This window comes from Benincasa hispida, chromosome 7 (genome assembly GCF_027475165.1).
Source record: "Benincasa hispida cultivar pf3 chromosome 7, pf3_genome.v1.1, whole genome shotgun sequence".
Taxonomy (NCBI): Eukaryota; Viridiplantae; Streptophyta; class Magnoliopsida; order Cucurbitales; family Cucurbitaceae; genus Benincasa; species Benincasa hispida.
This window is the reverse complement of record NC_143484.1, coordinates 61,765,660-61,769,760: the sequence shown is the minus strand read 5'-3', so window position 1 is coordinate 61,769,760 and position 4,101 is coordinate 61,765,660. Positions and strand designations below refer to the sequence as shown.

The 4,101-nt window shown below is 40.9% G+C and overlaps 1 non-coding gene across 1 annotated transcript; it reads left to right on the top strand.

Moving 5' to 3' along the window:
- Positions 1–3,524: 3,524 nt before the first annotated feature.
- LOC120070109 (small nucleolar RNA R71) lies at positions 3,525–3,631 on the top strand. The gene has a single exon (XR_005479788.1). It is a non-coding gene; the product is annotated as a small nucleolar RNA R71 (small nucleolar RNA).
- Positions 3,632–4,101: the final 470 nt, after the last annotated feature.

Genomic DNA, 4,101 nt, shown 5'->3' with positions numbered 1-4,101 from the left:
CTTGTCCTAGTAGTAGGATTTGCGTTCATGAATGAGCCGCTTCTTTTGATGGGATGTGTAATTCTTTGGAAATTATTTGCAGACTAAGAAGTTGACAATATCTGTGTACTAGGGTAGTTCTTCAACCTTAAGCAACTGCTCGTTAGGGAATGATGCGTTCACCTCCGATTTGATGCGATCCACTTCAAGATTCTCTAACCTCGATAAATGGTCAGTGACTTGGTTCTCCGTTCCCTTGCGGTCGATTATCTTCATATTAAATTCTTGGAGTAGGAGAACCCATAGGATTAGTCTTGGCTTCTCATATTTTTTGGTCATTAAATATCTTATCACCGAGTGGTCAGTGTGGACTTTAACTTTGGATCCCAACAAGTAAGGTCTGAATTTTTCAATCGCAAAGATTACCGCTAGAAGCTCCTTCTCTGTGGTGGTGTAGTTCGCCTGCATGGAGTTCAATGTTCCACTTGCATATGCGATAGGGTGTAACATTGTCTTAACCATTTGTGCCAAAACTACCCCCATCGTATATTTGCTGGCATCGCACATCAGCTCGAATGTCTTTGTCCAATCGGGTGCGATCAGAATTGGTGTTGTAGTCAATGCGTTCTTTAGTGCTTTGAATGCGGTGAGGTAGTGTGGATCAAAGTCAAAAGGTCTGTCAGCTTCCAACAACGCATTCAACGGTCGAGCTATTTTGGAGAACTTCTTCACGAATCGTCTGTAGAACCCCGTATGTCCTAAGAGACTCCTTAAAGATTTCACATTTGCTGGAGGTGGAAGTTTTTCTATGGCTTCAATTTTTACTTTATCCACCTCTAGCCCATCCTTTGAAACCTTGTACTTAAGCACAATTCCTTCTTTAACCATGAAATGGTACATTTCCCAGTTCAACACCAGATTAGTCTCTTCATATCGTTTCAATATTCTCTCCAAGTTTTTCAAACAGATTTCATATGTTTGCCCATAAACTGAGAAATCGTCCATAAAGATTTCAATTGAGTCTTCAAGGTACTCGGAGAAGATTGCCATCATACACCTTTGAAATGTGCTCGGCGCATTGCATAGTCCAAAAGGCATGCGACGAAAGGCGAACGTTTCATATGGACAGGTAAATGTGGTCTTTTCTTGATCCTCTAGTGCGATCATAATCTGGTTATAGCCTGCATACCCATCAAGGAAATAGAAATAGTCATTCCTTGCTAGGCGGTCGAGCATTTGATCAATGAAAGGTAAAGGGAAGTGATCTTTCTTTGTCGTCGCGTTGAGCTTCCTATAGTCCATACAGATCCGCCAACCTGTGACAGTCCTCATGGGGATCAACTTGTTGTTTGCATTGGGGACTACTGTCATCCCACCTTTCTTGGGAACGCATTGCATGGGGCTAACTCACATGTTATCGACGATAAGGTATATAATGTCAGTGTCTAACCATTTAATGATTTCTTTTTTAACAACCTCTCTTATCGCAGGGTTCAGTTTGTGTTGAGGTTCTATTGAGCCTTTCTAGTTTTCTTCGAGCCGAATTCTATGCATGTAGTACGTCAGGCTAATAACTCTTATATCTGCGATCGTCCATCCGATTTCTCTAATATATTTCTTCAGAATACTGAGCAGCGCAGTTTTTTTTTCTTCCGGTAACGCAGAGGATATGATTACTGGCAAGGTTTCATTCTGGCCAAGGAAAACGTACTTCAAGTGATTTGGTAGAGTTTTCAGCTTCAGTGTAGGTGGTTGCTCTAAGGAGGGTTTCTGTGTTTTTCTTTCTTCATTCAAATTCAACTTTTCTTTATTGTTCACTGTCTCTATTATTGCACGACAGGTTTCTAAGGATGTTGTCGCATCCTCTCTTTCTTCATTTTCTTCCTCGGACTCCCAATCTTCAACACAACTGTGTTCATCATCGGAATTTGATAAGCCTTCATCTTTTTGGAATTTCACTGCCTTGATAATATTAAACCTGAGTTTCTTTCCATTGATGCTCACTGTGATTTCTCCCTTGTGCACATCTATTTGAGCACGACTAGTAGACAAGAATGGTCGTCTCAATATAATTGGCACATCTTTATTTGCTTCATAATCTAGAATGATGAAGTCTGCAAGTAGAATGAATTTGTCAATTGTGACCAAGACATCCTTCAATTTTCCTTCAGGGTGTACCAAGGACCTATCTGCAAGCTGGAGAGTCACCGTTGTGGGTGTCAGCTGACCTACATTCAATTGTTTGAAGATTGAAAGGGGCATTAAGTTTATGCTTGCCCCAAGATCGCATAATGTTTGACCAATGTAGATCTCTCCTATTGAGCCAAGTATTGTAAAGCTGCTTAGGTCGCGCATCTATGGTGGGATTATAGTGTTTGATTCTTGTGTTAATGCCACCGTGGTGAATTTTCCTGTGCTTCTCTTCTTCGAAACCATATCCTTAAAAAACTTGGCATACACCAACATCTGTTCTATCGCTTCTGTAAACGGAATATTGATGTGTAGTTGTTTCAATATTTCCAGGAAGCGATGATACTGACCTTCATCATTTTGCTTCTTTTTCAGTCTTTAAGGGAATGAAGGTATCTATACTTTTACTGTTTCACGGTCTGGAAGCTTAGAGGTGATCGCATCTTCAAGTTCCATAATCTCGGGCTCCTTTGACTTAGTTTACGTCAACGGTTTCTTTGATTCCATCGCATTTGAATCGGTCCTGCTAGGCTCCTTCCTAACTTCCACTGTCGCCTTTCCACTTCTCAGGGTGACTACTTGGCAGTGTTCTTTCCTTGTATTCCCCGAGTTGCGTGGGAGCTTAGTTGAGCTAGGCAGTGTCCCATGCGGTCTGTTTTTTCAGCTCTCCCGCAATTTATCCTATTTGGATTTCTAAATTGTGGATGGACGTCATTTGGCTCTGGAGGATTGTTTCATTTTTCTCAATTTATTTCTTTAACAAATTATCCAGAGAGGATTATGGTGGTATTTAAGAGCTGCTGGCTTACTGTTGCTGTTGACCGTTAGTTCTCTGGAAAAATCCTGGTGGTCCTTTTCTTTGCGCCATAGGTTGACAAACTTGTTGTTGGTTATTTTTTCAAGCAAAATTAGGGTGGTTTCACCATCCGAGGTTGTGCGTGTTTGAAAAAGGGTTGTTCTTGATAAAGTTGATTGACATCAGATTTCGTGGACACTCTTCAACAGAATGTGATTCTTCACATGTAGCACAACTGGTGCTTGTCTATTCTATCGCATTGACTTGCCCTCTTTGCATTATGGGATTGTTTATTGCGATGCCCTATAATAAATTTATCATCACATTCATTTGATTTTGCAATGATGCGATGGCACCATTACTTGCATTACCTTCTCTGCGTTTTGCTCTCTGATCTCTTTCTTGCCAATCTTCGTGGTTTTTCGAGATGCGATCAAGAATGTTCTTTGCCTCATCATATGTTTTATCCAGTGGACCTCTTGCTACTGCTGCATTGGCAGCTGTCTGCGATGCAGAATTTAGTCCATTATAGAAAATCTCCATTTGGAGGCAATCTGGCAATCCATTATATGGGCAGTCGTGCACTAGTCTCTTGAATCTCGCCCATGCGTCACTGAGCGATTCATCTTGATCTTGTTCAAAATTGGTGATCAATTTCCTCCTTCTGGAATTCTCGGTAGGAGGGAAATACTTCTTCATAAACTTCTCCACAACTTACTCCCATGAAGTTATCTCTTCTGGTTCGAGGGAGTATGCCCATTTTCTTGCTTTATCGCATAGTGAAAATGGAATTAACATGAGTTGAACCTCTTTAGTAGAGATATTAGGGAACACAAAATTGTTACAAATTTCAATGAAGCTTTGTATATGGGCGTGCGAATATTCACCACGCCATCCTCTAAACTGTCCTGCTGTTTGTATCATTTGTAACATTATTGGCTTCATCTCGAACCTTGATCCATCTAATACTGGTCTCATGATTCCTGGGGAGAAATCATATGAGTTTGGTGACACATAGTCCCGGATGGGTCTATTGCGATCATTTTCCAGTAGGATAAGATTTGCCATTATGTTGTTTTCATTTGCGGCACGTTCTTCAGGTTGTTTAGCCATTCTGTGAGTTCTTCCTTGTTTTC